At 44.0% G+C, this 16,534-nt stretch overlaps 12 non-coding genes across 12 annotated transcripts; all 12 read left to right on the top strand.

Moving 5' to 3' along the window:
- Window positions 1–1,101: 1,101 nt before the first annotated feature.
- Trnar-ucu (transfer RNA arginine (anticodon UCU)) lies at window positions 1,102–1,174 on the top strand. The gene has a single exon. It is a non-coding gene; the product is annotated as a tRNA-Arg (tRNA).
- A 1,220-nt stretch (window positions 1,175–2,394) lies between these two features.
- Trnar-ucu (transfer RNA arginine (anticodon UCU)) lies at window positions 2,395–2,467 on the top strand. Its single transcript has one exon. It is a non-coding gene; the product is annotated as a tRNA-Arg (tRNA).
- A 1,220-nt stretch (window positions 2,468–3,687) lies between these two features.
- Trnar-ucu (transfer RNA arginine (anticodon UCU)) lies at window positions 3,688–3,760 on the top strand. The gene has a single exon. It is a non-coding gene; the product is annotated as a tRNA-Arg (tRNA).
- A 1,220-nt stretch (window positions 3,761–4,980) lies between these two features.
- Trnar-ucu (transfer RNA arginine (anticodon UCU)) lies at window positions 4,981–5,053 on the top strand. Its single transcript has one exon. It is a non-coding gene; the product is annotated as a tRNA-Arg (tRNA).
- A 1,220-nt stretch (window positions 5,054–6,273) lies between these two features.
- Window positions 6,274–6,346, top strand: Trnar-ucu (transfer RNA arginine (anticodon UCU)). The gene has a single exon. It is a non-coding gene; the product is annotated as a tRNA-Arg (tRNA).
- A 1,220-nt stretch (window positions 6,347–7,566) lies between these two features.
- Trnar-ucu (transfer RNA arginine (anticodon UCU)) lies at window positions 7,567–7,639 on the top strand. Its single transcript has one exon. It is a non-coding gene; the product is annotated as a tRNA-Arg (tRNA).
- A 1,220-nt stretch (window positions 7,640–8,859) lies between these two features.
- Window positions 8,860–8,932, top strand: Trnar-ucu (transfer RNA arginine (anticodon UCU)). The gene has a single exon. It is a non-coding gene; the product is annotated as a tRNA-Arg (tRNA).
- A 1,220-nt stretch (window positions 8,933–10,152) lies between these two features.
- Window positions 10,153–10,225, top strand: Trnar-ucu (transfer RNA arginine (anticodon UCU)). The gene has a single exon. It is a non-coding gene; the product is annotated as a tRNA-Arg (tRNA).
- Window positions 10,226–11,445: 1,220 nt separating this feature from the next.
- Trnar-ucu (transfer RNA arginine (anticodon UCU)) lies at window positions 11,446–11,518 on the top strand. Its single transcript has one exon. It is a non-coding gene; the product is annotated as a tRNA-Arg (tRNA).
- Window positions 11,519–12,738: 1,220 nt separating this feature from the next.
- Window positions 12,739–12,811, top strand: Trnar-ucu (transfer RNA arginine (anticodon UCU)). Its single transcript has one exon. It is a non-coding gene; the product is annotated as a tRNA-Arg (tRNA).
- Window positions 12,812–14,031: 1,220 nt separating this feature from the next.
- Trnar-ucu (transfer RNA arginine (anticodon UCU)) lies at window positions 14,032–14,104 on the top strand. Its single transcript has one exon. It is a non-coding gene; the product is annotated as a tRNA-Arg (tRNA).
- A 1,220-nt stretch (window positions 14,105–15,324) lies between these two features.
- Window positions 15,325–15,397, top strand: Trnar-ucu (transfer RNA arginine (anticodon UCU)). The gene has a single exon. It is a non-coding gene; the product is annotated as a tRNA-Arg (tRNA).
- The last annotated feature ends 1,137 nt before the right edge of the window (window positions 15,398–16,534 follow it).

The raw sequence follows: 16,534 nt of genomic DNA on the forward strand, positions 1-16,534 counted from the left end.
TACACATACAAGCAAAATTCTCGTAGATCCATGACGCTGCTATGTGTAAATGCTGTAAAAGCGGAACCATATCTTCACGCCCCTGTTCACGGGAATTTTCTTTCAATACCCAATTTTTACCTACACATAGAAATATAGCAATAGAACGCACATTTTGTACAGAAACAAATACAATGAAGAGTGAAATAATTTTGTATTACTTCACGAGTCAATGTATGTAATCCCAGTCATGATCTTTAATTCTTCCAGCCCAAGGTGAGAGGGTTTCAGTTTTCTCGGCCACAAGTGAGAAAAGTAGACAGTTTCACAACAAGATATTGTACTATGGTTCCTTAACTGTTCCCAGTAAGCAATGGCACTCTGTATCTATAGAAACGGCGGCAATTTTCGCTTCAGCACAGGGGGCTTTTACTGGAGACTGCCAGGAGTGGACTTGGTGGATGCATGAAGGGAGAAGACCAGACAGAGATGTCTGACGCTCCGCTGACGCTTGCAGAAAACTACATTAAGTATGATTCCCGCCTATAACTGACGGCGAGAGAGATGCATCATCTGTCCACTTCTCATCGAAGCACACTGTCACCAAGCAATGGCTGACGCTTCGAGCACGGCATGGAATTGCCAGGGAGGTGATGCAGCTAACGTTCCTGGTAAATGTGCTAACAGGGCACACACGTCCGTTGGAGTGTATACATATGATGGGGACCGGCTGTGACACAGCAGTCAACCAAAGTCAAAAAATGTGACTAATCGTACAGTGTTCCCAGTGTGTCGTTTACCACTTTGTGAGTGGATGCTGTTCTAAAGAGCGCAATTCCCATTTATCTGTAAGCAGCGCACGTGAGCGAATCTAATAGCAGGACTGTGTTACTACGATTGTACAGAGCAACTCTGTCAATACGCAGGTGTTTCAATCAGTAGAGCCATGGTAAACAGAGCGATTCGGAGCGATGTATCGTGTCTGTTACATAAATAATGAGTCTTTGATGTAATTGCTTCAGAGAAATATGAAAGTAAGCCTATCAGAAAAGTAACGCGAGACATGTAGCACGGGTCATGTCTTGCAGAATCTCTTACATCTGAGACCATCACTTGCACAGCGTCCCTTTGGCGCAGAGGATAGCGCGTTGGACTTCTAATCCAAAGGTCGTGGGTTCGATCCCCACAAGGGACGGGCAATTTTTAAAAATGTGTGCCAATCACGAGATGGGAATTGACATATGGGTAACCACAAGCGTCTTCAAAAGGTGAAAATTGTTGTGACTTCAGTTCTATGCTTAAATATGTTAACCTTACACATACAAGCAAAATTCTCGTAGATCCATGACGCTGCTATGTGTAAATGCTGTAAAAGCGGAACCATATCTTCACGCCCCTGTTCACGGGAATTTTCTTTCAATACCCAATTTTTACCTACACATAGAAATATAGCAATAGAACGCACATTTTGTACAGAAACAAATACAATGAAGAGTGAAATAATTTTGTATTACTTCACGAGTCAATGTATGTAATCCCAGTCATGATCTTTAATTCTTCCAGCCCAAGGTGAGAGGGTTTCAGTTTTCTCGGCCACAAGTGAGAAAAGTAGACAGTTTCACAACAAGATATTGTACTATGGTTCCTTAACTGTTCCCAGTAAGCAATGGCACTCTGTATCTATAGAAACGGCGGCAATTTTCGCTTCAGCACAGGGGGCTTTTACTGGAGACTGCCAGGAGTGGACTTGGTGGATGCATGAAGGGAGAAGACCAGACAGAGATGTCTGACGCTCCGCTGACGCTTGCAGAAAACTACATTAAGTATGATTCCCGCCTATAACTGACGGCGAGAGAGATGCATCATCTGTCCACTTCTCATCGAAGCACACTGTCACCAAGCAATGGCTGACGCTTCGAGCACGGCATGGAATTGCCAGGGAGGTGATGCAGCTAACGTTCCTGGTAAATGTGCTAACAGGGCACACACGTCCGTTGGAGTGTATACATATGATGGGGACCGGCTGTGACACAGCAGTCAACCAAAGTCAAAAAATGTGACTAATCGTACAGTGTTCCCAGTGTGTCGTTTACCACTTTGTGAGTGGATGCTGTTCTAAAGAGCGCAATTCCCATTTATCTGTAAGCAGCGCACGTGAGCGAATCTAATAGCAGGACTGTGTTACTACGATTGTACAGAGCAACTCTGTCAATACGCAGGTGTTTCAATCAGTAGAGCCATGGTAAACAGAGCGATTCGGAGCGATGTATCGTGTCTGTTACATAAATAATGAGTCTTTGATGTAATTGCTTCAGAGAAATATGAAAGTAAGCCTATCAGAAAAGTAACGCGAGACATGTAGCACGGGTCATGTCTTGCAGAATCTCTTACATCTGAGACCATCACTTGCACAGCGTCCCTTTGGCGCAGAGGATAGCGCGTTGGACTTCTAATCCAAAGGTCGTGGGTTCGATCCCCACAAGGGACGGGCAATTTTTAAAAATGTGTGCCAATCACGAGATGGGAATTGACATATGGGTAACCACAAGCGTCTTCAAAAGGTGAAAATTGTTGTGACTTCAGTTCTATGCTTAAATATGTTAACCTTACACATACAAGCAAAATTCTCGTAGATCCATGACGCTGCTATGTGTAAATGCTGTAAAAGCGGAACCATATCTTCACGCCCCTGTTCACGGGAATTTTCTTTCAATACCCAATTTTTACCTACACATAGAAATATAGCAATAGAACGCACATTTTGTACAGAAACAAATACAATGAAGAGTGAAATAATTTTGTATTACTTCACGAGTCAATGTATGTAATCCCAGTCATGATCTTTAATTCTTCCAGCCCAAGGTGAGAGGGTTTCAGTTTTCTCGGCCACAAGTGAGAAAAGTAGACAGTTTCACAACAAGATATTGTACTATGGTTCCTTAACTGTTCCCAGTAAGCAATGGCACTCTGTATCTATAGAAACGGCGGCAATTTTCGCTTCAGCACAGGGGGCTTTTACTGGAGACTGCCAGGAGTGGACTTGGTGGATGCATGAAGGGAGAAGACCAGACAGAGATGTCTGACGCTCCGCTGACGCTTGCAGAAAACTACATTAAGTATGATTCCCGCCTATAACTGACGGCGAGAGAGATGCATCATCTGTCCACTTCTCATCGAAGCACACTGTCACCAAGCAATGGCTGACGCTTCGAGCACGGCATGGAATTGCCAGGGAGGTGATGCAGCTAACGTTCCTGGTAAATGTGCTAACAGGGCACACACGTCCGTTGGAGTGTATACATATGATGGGGACCGGCTGTGACACAGCAGTCAACCAAAGTCAAAAAATGTGACTAATCGTACAGTGTTCCCAGTGTGTCGTTTACCACTTTGTGAGTGGATGCTGTTCTAAAGAGCGCAATTCCCATTTATCTGTAAGCAGCGCACGTGAGCGAATCTAATAGCAGGACTGTGTTACTACGATTGTACAGAGCAACTCTGTCAATACGCAGGTGTTTCAATCAGTAGAGCCATGGTAAACAGAGCGATTCGGAGCGATGTATCGTGTCTGTTACATAAATAATGAGTCTTTGATGTAATTGCTTCAGAGAAATATGAAAGTAAGCCTATCAGAAAAGTAACGCGAGACATGTAGCACGGGTCATGTCTTGCAGAATCTCTTACATCTGAGACCATCACTTGCACAGCGTCCCTTTGGCGCAGAGGATAGCGCGTTGGACTTCTAATCCAAAGGTCGTGGGTTCGATCCCCACAAGGGACGGGCAATTTTTAAAAATGTGTGCCAATCACGAGATGGGAATTGACATATGGGTAACCACAAGCGTCTTCAAAAGGTGAAAATTGTTGTGACTTCAGTTCTATGCTTAAATATGTTAACCTTACACATACAAGCAAAATTCTCGTAGATCCATGACGCTGCTATGTGTAAATGCTGTAAAAGCGGAACCATATCTTCACGCCCCTGTTCACGGGAATTTTCTTTCAATACCCAATTTTTACCTACACATAGAAATATAGCAATAGAACGCACATTTTGTACAGAAACAAATACAATGAAGAGTGAAATAATTTTGTATTACTTCACGAGTCAATGTATGTAATCCCAGTCATGATCTTTAATTCTTCCAGCCCAAGGTGAGAGGGTTTCAGTTTTCTCGGCCACAAGTGAGAAAAGTAGACAGTTTCACAACAAGATATTGTACTATGGTTCCTTAACTGTTCCCAGTAAGCAATGGCACTCTGTATCTATAGAAACGGCGGAAATTTTCGCTTCAGCACAGGGGGCTTTTACTGGAGACTGCCAGGAGTGGACTTGGTGGATGCATGAAGGGAGAAGACCAGACAGAGATGTCTGACGCTCCGCTGACGCTTGCAGAAAACTACATTAAGTATGATTCCCGCCTATAACTGACGGCGAGAGAGATGCATCATCTGTCCACTTCTCATCGAAGCACACTGTCACCAAGCAATGGCTGACGCTTCGAGCACGGCATGGAATTGCCAGGGAGGTGATGCAGCTAACGTTCCTGGTAAATGTGCTAACAGGGCACACACGTCCGTTGGAGTGTATACATATGATGGGGACCGGCTGTGACACAGCAGTCAACCAAAGTCAAAAAATGTGACTAATCGTACAGTGTTCCCAGTGTGTCGTTTACCACTTTGTGAGTGGATGCTGTTCTAAAGAGCGCAATTCCCATTTATCTGTAAGCAGCGCACGTGAGCGAATCTAATAGCAGGACTGTGTTACTACGATTGTACAGAGCAACTCTGTCAATACGCAGGTGTTTCAATCAGTAGAGCCATGGTAAACAGAGCGATTCGGAGCGATGTATCGTGTCTGTTACATAAATAATGAGTCTTTGATGTAATTGCTTCAGAGAAATATGAAAGTAAGCCTATCAGAAAAGTAACGCGAGACATGTAGCACGGGTCATGTCTTGCAGAATCTCTTACATCTGAGACCATCACTTGCACAGCGTCCCTTTGGCGCAGAGGATAGCGCGTTGGACTTCTAATCCAAAGGTCGTGGGTTCGATCCCCACAAGGGACGGGCAATTTTTAAAAATGTGTGCCAATCACGAGATGGGAATTGACATATGGGTAACCACAAGCGTCTTCAAAAGGTGAAAATTGTTGTGACTTCAGTTCTATGCTTAAATATGTTAACCTTACACATACAAGCAAAATTCTCGTAGATCCATGACGCTGCTATGTGTAAATGCTGTAAAAGCGGAACCATTTCTTCACGCCCCTGTTCACGGGAATTTTCTTTCAATACCCAATTTTTACCTACACATAGAAATATAGCAATAGAACGCACATTTTGTACAGAAACAAATACAATGAAGAGTGAAATAATTTTGTATTACTTCACGAGTCAATGTATGTAATCCCAGTCATGATCTTTAATTCTTCCAGCCCAAGGTGAGAGGGTTTCAGTTTTCTCGGCCACAAGTGAGAAAAGTAGACAGTTTCACAACAAGATATTGTACTATGGTTCCTTAACTGTTCCCAGTAAGCAATGGCACTCTGTATCTATAGAAACGGCGGCAATTTTCGCTTCAGCACAGGGGGCTTTTACTGGAGACTGCCAGGAGTGGACTTGGTGGATGCATGAAGGGAGAAGACCAGACAGAGATGTCTGACGCTCCGCTGACGCTTGCAGAAAACTACATTAAGTATGATTCCCGCCTATAACTGACGGCGAGAGAGATGCATCATCTGTCCACTTCTCATCGAAGCACACTGTCACCAAGCAATGGCTGACGCTTCGAGCACGGCATAGAATTGCCAGGGAGGTGATGCAGCTAACGTTCCTGGTAAATGTGCTAACAGGGCACACACGTCCGTTGGAGTGTATACATATGATGGGGACCGGCTGTGACACAGCAGTCAACCAAAGTCAAAAAATGTGACTAATCGTACAGTGTTCCCAGTGTGTCGTTTACCACTTTGTGAGTGGATGCTGTTCTAAAGAGCGCAATTCCCATTTATCTGTAAGCAGCGCACGTGAGCGAATCTAATAGCAGGACTGTGTTACTACGATTGTACAGAGCAACTCTGTCAATACGCAGGTGTTTCAATCAGTAGAGCCATGGTAAACAGAGCGATTCGGAGCGATGTATCGTGTCTGTTACATAAATAATGAGTCTTTGATGTAATTGCTTCAGAGAAATATGAAAGTAAGCCTATCAGAAAAGTAACGCGAGACATGTAGCACGGGTCATGTCTTGCAGAATCTCTTACATCTGAGACCATCACTTGCACAGCGTCCCTTTGGCGCAGAGGATAGCGCGTTGGACTTCTAATCCAAAGGTCGTGGGTTCGATCCCCACAAGGGACGGGCAATTTTTAAAAATGTGTGCCAATCACGAGATGGGAATTGACATATGGGTAACCACAAGCGTCTTCAAAAGGTGAAAATTGTTGTGACTTCAGTTCTATGCTTAAATATGTTAACCTTACACATACAAGCAAAATTCTCGTAGATCCATGACGCTGCTATGTGTAAATGCTGTAAAAGCGGAACCATTTCTTCACGCCCCTGTTCACGGGAATTTTCTTTCAATACCCAATTTTTACCTACACATAGAAATATAGCAATAGAACGCACATTTTGTACAGAAACAAATACAATGAAGAGTGAAATAATTTTGTATTACTTCACGAGTCAATGTATGTAATCCCAGTCATGATCTTTAATTCTTCCAGCCCAAGGTGAGAGGGTTTCAGTTTTCTCGGCCACAAGTGAGAAAAGTAGACAGTTTCACAACAAGATATTGTACTATGGTTCCTTAACTGTTCCCAGTAAGCAATGGCACTCTGTATCTATAGAAACGGCGGCAATTTTCGCTTCAGCACAGGGGGCTTTTACTGGAGACTGCCAGGAGTGGACTTGGTGGATGCATGAAGGGAGAAGACCAGACAGAGATGTCTGACGCTCCGCTGACGCTTGCAGAAAACTACATTAAGTATGATTCCCGCCTATAACTGACGGCGAGAGAGATGCATCATCTGTCCACTTCTCATCGAAGCACACTGTCACCAAGCAATGGCTGACGCTTCGAGCACGGCATGGAATTGCCAGGGAGGTGATGCAGCTAACGTTCCTGGTAAATGTGCTAACAGGGCACACACGTCCGTTGGAGTGTATACATATGATGGGGACCGGCTGTGACACAGCAGTCAACCAAAGTCAAAAAATGTGACTAATCGTACAGTGTTCCCAGTGTGTCGTTTACCACTTTGTGAGTGGATGCTGTTCTAAAGAGCGCAATTCCCATTTATCTGTAAGCAGCGCACGTGAGCGAATCTAATAGCAGGACTGTGTTACTACGATTGTACAGAGCAACTCTGTCAATACGCAGGTGTTTCAATCAGTAGAGCCATGGTAAACAGAGCGATTCGGAGCGATGTATCGTGTCTGTTACATAAATAATGAGTCTTTGATGTAATTGCTTCAGAGAAATATGAAAGTAAGCCTATCAGAAAAGTAACGCGAGACATGTAGCACGGGTCATGTCTTGCAGAATCTCTTACATCTGAGACCATCACTTGCACAGCGTCCCTTTGGCGCAGAGGATAGCGCGTTGGACTTCTAATCCAAAGGTCGTGGGTTCGATCCCCACAAGGGACGGGCAATTTTTAAAAATGTGTGCCAATCACGAGATGGGAATTGACATATGGGTAACCACAAGCGTCTTCAAAAGGTGAAAATTGTTGTGACTTCAGTTCTATGCTTAAATATGTTAACCTTACACATACAAGCAAAATTCTCGTAGATCCATGACGCTGCTATGTGTAAATGCTGTAAAAGCGGAACCATATCTTCACGCCCCTGTTCACGGGAATTTTCTTTCAATACCCAATTTTTACCTACACATAGAAATATAGCAATAGAACGCACATTTTGTACAGAAACAAATACAATGAAGAGTGAAATAATTTTGTATTACTTCACGAGTCAATGTATGTAATCCCAGTCATGATCTTTAATTCTTCCAGCCCAAGGTGAGAGGGTTTCAGTTTTCTCGGCCACAAGTGAGAAAAGTAGACAGTTTCACAACAAGATATTGTACTATGGTTCCTTAACTGTTCCCAGTAAGCAATGGCACTCTGTATCTATAGAAACGGCGGCAATTTTCGCTTCAGCACAGGGGGCTTTTACTGGAGACTGCCAGGAGTGGACTTGGTGGATGCATGAAGGGAGAAGACCAGACAGAGATGTCTGACGCTCCGCTGACGCTTGCAGAAAACTACATTAAGTATGATTCCCGCCTATAACTGACGGCGAGAGAGATGCATCATCTGTCCACTTCTCATCGAAGCACACTGTCACCAAGCAATGGCTGACGCTTCGAGCACGGCATGGAATTGCCAGGGAGGTGATGCAGCTAACGTTCCTGGTAAATGTGCTAACAGGGCACACACGTCCGTTGGAGTGTATACATATGATGGGGACCGGCTGTGACACAGCAGTCAACCAAAGTCAAAAAATGTGACTAATCGTACAGTGTTCCCAGTGTGTCGTTTACCACTTTGTGAGTGGATGCTGTTCTAAAGAGCGCAATTCCCATTTATCTGTAAGCAGCGCACGTGAGCGAATCTAATAGCAGGACTGTGTTACTACGATTGTACAGAGCAACTCTGTCAATACGCAGGTGTTTCAATCAGTAGAGCCATGGTAAACAGAGCGATTCGGAGCGATGTATCGTGTCTGTTACATAAATAATGAGTCTTTGATGTAATTGCTTCAGAGAAATATGAAAGTAAGCCTATCAGAAAAGTAACGCGAGACATGTAGCACGGGTCATGTCTTGCAGAATCTCTTACATCTGAGACCATCACTTGCACAGCGTCCCTTTGGCGCAGAGGATAGCGCGTTGGACTTCTAATCCAAAGGTCGTGGGTTCGATCCCCACAAGGGACGGGCAATTTTTAAAAATGTGTGCCAATCACGAGATGGGAATTGACATATGGGTAACCACAAGCGTCTTCAAAAGGTGAAAATTGTTGTGACTTCAGTTCTATGCTTAAATATGTTAACCTTACACATACAAGCAAAATTCTCGTAGATCCATGACGCTGCTATGTGTAAATGCTGTAAAAGCGGAACCATATCTTCACGCCCCTGTTCACGGGAATTTTCTTTCAATACCCAATTTTTACCTACACATAGAAATATAGCAATAGAACGCACATTTTGTACAGAAACAAATACAATGAAGAGTGAAATAATTTTGTATTACTTCACGAGTCAATGTATGTAATCCCAGTCATGATCTTTAATTCTTCCAGCCCAAGGTGAGAGGGTTTCAGTTTTCTCGGCCACAAGTGAGAAAAGTAGACAGTTTCACAACAAGATATTGTACTATGGTTCCTTAACTGTTCCCAGTAAGCAATGGCACTCTGTATCTATAGAAACGGCGGAAATTTTCGCTTCAGCACAGGGGGCTTTTACTGGAGACTGCCAGGAGTGGACTTGGTGGATGCATGAAGGGAGAAGACCAGACAGAGATGTCTGACGCTCCGCTGACGCTTGCAGAAAACTACATTAAGTATGATTCCCGCCTATAACTGACGGCGAGAGAGATGCATCATCTGTCCACTTCTCATCGAAGCACACTGTCACCAAGCAATGGCTGACGCTTCGAGCACGGCATGGAATTGCCAGGGAGGTGATGCAGCTAACGTTCCTGGTAAATGTGCTAACAGGGCACACACGTCCGTTGGAGTGTATACATATGATGGGGACCGGCTGTGACACAGCAGTCAACCAAAGTCAAAAAATGTGACTAATCGTACAGTGTTCCCAGTGTGTCGTTTACCACTTTGTGAGTGGATGCTGTTCTAAAGAGCGCAATTCCCATTTATCTGTAAGCAGCGCACGTGAGCGAATCTAATAGCAGGACTGTGTTACTACGATTGTACAGAGCAACTCTGTCAATACGCAGGTGTTTCAATCAGTAGAGCCATGGTAAACAGAGCGATTCGGAGCGATGTATCGTGTCTGTTACATAAATAATGAGTCTTTGATGTAATTGCTTCAGAGAAATATGAAAGTAAGCCTATCAGAAAAGTAACGCGAGACATGTAGCACGGGTCATGTCTTGCAGAATCTCTTACATCTGAGACCATCACTTGCACAGCGTCCCTTTGGCGCAGAGGATAGCGCGTTGGACTTCTAATCCAAAGGTCGTGGGTTCGATCCCCACAAGGGACGGGCAATTTTTAAAAATGTGTGCCAATCACGAGATGGGAATTGACATATGGGTAACCACAAGCGTCTTCAAAAGGTGAAAATTGTTGTGACTTCAGTTCTATGCTTAAATATGTTAACCTTACACATACAAGCAAAATTCTCGTAGATCCATGACGCTGCTATGTGTAAATGCTGTAAAAGCGGAACCATATCTTCACGCCCCTGTTCACGGGAATTTTCTTTCAATACCCAATTTTTACCTACACATAGAAATATAGCAATAGAACGCACATTTTGTACAGAAACAAATACAATGAAGAGTGAAATAATTTTGTATTACTTCACGAGTCAATGTATGTAATCCCAGTCATGATCTTTAATTCTTCCAGCCCAAGGTGAGAGGGTTTCAGTTTTCTCGGCCACAAGTGAGAAAAGTAGACAGTTTCACAACAAGATATTGTACTATGGTTCCTTAACTGTTCCCAGTAAGCAATGGCACTCTGTATCTATAGAAACGGCGGCAATTTTCGCTTCAGCACAGGGGGCTTTTACTGGAGACTGCCAGGAGTGGACTTGGTGGATGCATGAAGGGAGAAGACCAGACAGAGATGTCTGACGCTCCGCTGACGCTTGCAGAAAACTACATTAAGTATGATTCCCGCCTATAACTGACGGCGAGAGAGATGCATCATCTGTCCACTTCTCATCGAAGCACACTGTCACCAAGCAATGGCTGACGCTTCGAGCACGGCATGGAATTGCCAGGGAGGTGATGCAGCTAACGTTCCTGGTAAATGTGCTAACAGGGCACACACGTCCGTTGGAGTGTATACATATGATGGGGACCGGCTGTGACACAGCAGTCAACCAAAGTCAAAAAATGTGACTAATCGTACAGTGTTCCCAGTGTGTCGTTTACCACTTTGTGAGTGGATGCTGTTCTAAAGAGCGCAATTCCCATTTATCTGTAAGCAGCGCACGTGAGCGAATCTAATAGCAGGACTGTGTTACTACGATTGTACAGAGCAACTCTGTCAATACGCAGGTGTTTCAATCAGTAGAGCCATGGTAAACAGAGCGATTCGGAGCGATGTATCGTGTCTGTTACATAAATAATGAGTCTTTGATGTAATTGCTTCAGGGAAATATGAAAGTAAGCCTATCAGAAAAGTAACGCGAGACATGTAGCACGGGTCATGTCTTGCAGAATCTCTTACATCTGAGACCATCACTTGCACAGCGTCCCTTTGGCGCAGAGGATAGCGCGTTGGACTTCTAATCCAAAGGTCGTGGGTTCGATCCCCACAAGGGACGGGCAATTTTTAAAAATGTGTGCCAATCACGAGATGGGAATTGACATATGGGTAACCACAAGCGTCTTCAAAAGGTGAAAATTGTTGTGACTTCAGTTCTATGCTTAAATATGTTAACCTTACACATACAAGCAAAATTCTCGTAGATCCATGACGCTGCTATGTGTAAATGCTGTAAAAGCGGAACCATATCTTCACGCCCCTGTTCACGGGAATTTTCTTTCAATACCCAATTTTTACCTACACATAGAAATATAGCAATAGAACGCACATTTTGTACAGAAACAAATACAATGAAGAGTGAAATAATTTTGTATTACTTCACGAGTCAATGTATGTAATCCCAGTCATGATCTTTAATTCTTCCAGCCCAAGGTGAGAGGGTTTCAGTTTTCTCGGCCACAAGTGAGAAAAGTAGACAGTTTCACAACAAGATATTGTACTATGGTTCCTTAACTGTTCCCAGTAAGCAATGGCACTCTGTATCTATAGAAACGGCGGCAATTTTCGCTTCAGCACAGGGGGCTTTTACTGGAGACTGCCAGGAGTGGACTTGGTGGATGCATGAAGGGAGAAGACCAGACAGAGATGTCTGACGCTCCGCTGACGCTTGCAGAAAACTACATTAAGTATGATTCCCGCCTATAACTGACGGCGAGAGAGATGCATCATCTGTCCACTTCTCATCGAAGCACACTGTCACCAAGCAATGGCTGACGCTTCGAGCACGGCATGGAATTGCCAGGGAGGTGATGCAGCTAACGTTCCTGGTAAATGTGCTAACAGGGCACACACGTCCGTTGGAGTGTATACATATGATGGGGACCGGCTGTGACACAGCAGTCAACCAAAGTCAAAAAATGTGACTAATCGTACAGTGTTCCCAGTGTGTCGTTTACCACTTTGTGAGTGGATGCTGTTCTAAAGAGCGCAATTCCCATTTATCTGTAAGCAGCGCACGTGAGCGAATCTAATAGCAGGACTGTGTTACTACGATTGTACAGAGCAACTCTGTCAATACGCAGGTGTTTCAATCAGTAGAGCCATGGTAAACAGAGCGATTCGGAGCGATGTATCGTGTCTGTTACATAAATAATGAGTCTTTGATGTAATTGCTTCAGAGAAATATGAAAGTAAGCCTATCAGAAAAGTAACGCGAGACATGTAGCACGGGTCATGTCTTGCAGAATCTCTTACATCTGAGACCATCACTTGCACAGCGTCCCTTTGGCGCAGAGGATAGCGCGTTGGACTTCTAATCCAAAGGTCGTGGGTTCGATCCCCACAAGGGACGGGCAATTTTTAAAAATGTGTGCCAATCACGAGATGGGAATTGACATATGGGTAACCACAAGCGTCTTCAAAAGGTGAAAATTGTTGTGACTTCAGTTCTATGCTTAAATATGTTAACCTTACACATACAAGCAAAATTCTCGTAGATCCATGACGCTGCTATGTGTAAATGCTGTAAAAGCGGAACCATATCTTCACGCCCCTGTTCACGGGAATTTTCTTTCAATACCCAATTTTTACCTACACATAGAAATATAGCAATAGAACGCACATTTTGTACAGAAACAAATACAATGAAGAGTGAAATAATTTTGTATTACTTCACGAGTCAATGTATGTAATCCCAGTCATGATCTTTAATTCTTCCAGCCCAAGGTGAGAGGGTTTCAGTTTTCTCGGCCACAAGTGAGAAAAGTAGACAGTTTCACAACAAGATATTGTACTATGGTTCCTTAACTGTTCCCAGTAAGCAATGGCACTCTGTATCTATAGAAACGGCGGCAATTTTCGCTTCAGCACAGGGGGCTTTTACTGGAGACTGCCAGGAGTGGACTTGGTGGATGCATGAAGGGAGAAGACCAGACAGAGATGTCTGACGCTCCGCTGACGCTTGCAGAAAACTACATTAAGTATGATTCCCGCCTATAACTGACGGCGAGAGAGATGCATCATCTGTCCACTTCTCATCGAAGCACACTGTCACCAAGCAATGGCTGACGCTTCGAGCACGGCATGGAATTGCCAGGGAGGTGATGCAGCTAACGTTCCTGGTAAATGTGCTAACAGGGCACACACGTCCGTTGGAGTGTATACATATGATGGGGACCGGCTGTGACACAGCAGTCAACCAAAGTCAAAAAATGTGACTAATCGTACAGTGTTCCCAGTGTGTCGTTTACCACTTTGTGAGTGGATGCTGTTCTAAAGAGCGCAATTCCCATTTATCTGTAAGCAGCGCACGTGAGCGAATCTAATAGCAGGACTGTGTTACTACGATTGTACAGAGCAACTCTGTCAATACGCAGGTGTTTCAATCAGTAGAGCCATGGTAAACAGAGCGATTCGGAGCGATGTATCGTGTCTGTTACATAAATAATGAGTCTTTGATGTAATTGCTTCAGAGAAATATGAAAGTAAGCCTATCAGAAAAGTAACGCGAGACATGTAGCACGGGTCATGTCTTGCAGAATCTCTTACATCTGAGACCATCACTTGCACAGCGTCCCTTTGGCGCAGAGGATAGCGCGTTGGACTTCTAATCCAAAGGTCGTGGGTTCGATCCCCACAAGGGACGGGCAATTTTTAAAAATGTGTGCCAATCACGAGATGGGAATTGACATATGGGTAACCACAAGCGTCTTCAAAAGGTGAAAATTGTTGTGACTTCAGTTCTATGCTTAAATATGTTAACCTTACACATACAAGCAAAATTCTCGTAGATCCATGACGCTGCTATGTGTAAATGCTGTAAAAGCGGAACCATATCTTCACGCCCCTGTTCACGGGAATTTTCTTTCAATACCCAATTTTTACCTACACATAGAAATATAGCAATAGAACGCACATTTTGTACAGAAACAAATACAATGAAGAGTGAAATAATTTTGTATTACTTCACGAGTCAATGTATGTAATCCCAGTCATGATCTTTAATTCTTCCAGCCCAAGGTGAGAGGGTTTCAGTTTTCTCGGCCACAAGTGAGAAAAGTAGACAGTTTCACAACAAGATATTGTACTATGGTTCCTTAACTGTTCCCAGTAAGCAATGGCACTCTGTATCTATAGAAACGGCGGCAATTTTCGCTTCAGCACAGGGGGCTTTTACTGGAGACTGCCAGGAGTGGACTTGGTGGATGCATGAAGGGAGAAGACCAGACAGAGATGTCTGACGCTCCGCTGACGCTTGCAGAAAACTACATTAAGTATGATTCCCGCCTATAACTGACGGCGAGAGAGATGCATCATCTGTCCACTTCTCATCGAAGCACACTGTCACCAAGCAATGGCTGACGCTTCGAGCACGGCATGGAATTGCCAGGGAGGTGATGCAGCTAACGTTCCTGGTAAATGTGCTAACAGGGCACACACGTCCGTTGGAGTGTATACATATGATGGGGACCGGCTGTGACACAGCAGTCAACCAAAGTCAAAAAATGTGACTAATCGTACAGTGTTCCCAGTGTGTCGTTTACCACTTTGTGAGTGGATGCTGTTCTAAAGAGCGCAATTCCCATTTATCTGTAAGCAGCGCACGTGAGCGAATCTAATAGCAGGACTGTGTTACTACGATTGTACAGAGCAACTCTGTCAATACGCAGGTGTTTCAATCAGTAGAGCCATGGTAAACAGAGCGATTCGGAGCGATGTATCGTGTCTGTTACATAAATAATGAGTCTTTGATGTAATTGCTTCAGAGAAATATGAAAGTAAGCCTATCAGAAAAGTAACGCGAGACATGTAGCACGGGTCATGTCTTGCAGAATCTCTTACATCTGAGACCATCACTTGCACAGCGTCCCTTTGGCGCAGAGGATAGCGCGTTGGACTTCTAATCCAAAGGTCGTGGGTTCGATCCCCACAAGGGACGGGCAATTTTTAAAAATGTGTGCCAATCACGAGATGGGAATTGACATATGGGTAACCACAAGCGTCTTCAAAAGGTGAAAATTGTTGTGACTTCAGTTCTATGCTTAAATATGTTAACCTTACACATACAAGCAAAATTCTCGTAGATCCATGACGCTGCTATGTGTAAATGCTGTAAAAGCGGAACCATATCTTCACGCCCCTGTTCACGGGAATTTTCTTTCAATACCCAATTTTTACCTACACATAGAAATATAGCAATAGAACGCACATTTTGTACAGAAACAAATACAATGAAGAGTGAAATAATTTTGTATTACTTCACGAGTCAATGTATGTAATCCCAGTCATGATCTTTAATTCTTCCAGCCCAAGGTGAGAGGGTTTCAGTTTTCTCGGCCACAAGTGAGAAAAGTAGACAGTTTCACAACAAGATATTGTACTATGGTTCCTTAACTGTTCCCAGTAAGCAATGGCACTCTGTATCTATAGAAACGGCGGCAATTTTCGCTTCAGCACAGGGGGCTTTTACTGGAGACTGCCAGGAGTGGACTTGGTGGATGCATGAAGGGAGAAGACCAGACAGAGATGTCTGACGCTCCGCTGACGCTTGCAGAAAACTACATTAAGTATGATTCCCGCCTATAACTGACGGCGAGAGAGATGCATCATCTGTCCACTTCTCATCGAAGCACACTGTCACCAAGCAATGGCTGATGCTTCGAGCACGGCATGGAATTGCCAGGGAGGTGATGCAGCTAACGTTCCTGGTAAATGTGCTAACAGGGCACACACGTCCGTTGGAGTGTATACATATGATGGGGACCGGCTGTGACACAGCAGTCAACCAAAGTCAAAAAATGTGACTAATCGTACAGTGTTCCCAGTGTGTCGTTTACCACTTTGTGAGTGGATGCTGTTCTAAAGAGCGCAATTCCCATTTATCTGTAAGCAGCGCACGTGAGCGAATCTAATAGCAGGACTGTGTTACTACGATTGTACAGAGCAACTCTGTCAATACGCAGGTGTTTCAATCAGTAGAGCCATGGTAAACAGAGCGATTCGGAGCGATGTATCGTGTCTGTTACATAAATAATGAGTCTTTGATGTAATTGCTTCAGAGAAATATGAAAGTAAG

This window comes from Schistocerca cancellata, chromosome 1 (genome assembly GCF_023864275.1).
Source record: "Schistocerca cancellata isolate TAMUIC-IGC-003103 chromosome 1, iqSchCanc2.1, whole genome shotgun sequence".
Taxonomy (NCBI): Eukaryota; Metazoa; Arthropoda; class Insecta; order Orthoptera; family Acrididae; genus Schistocerca; species Schistocerca cancellata.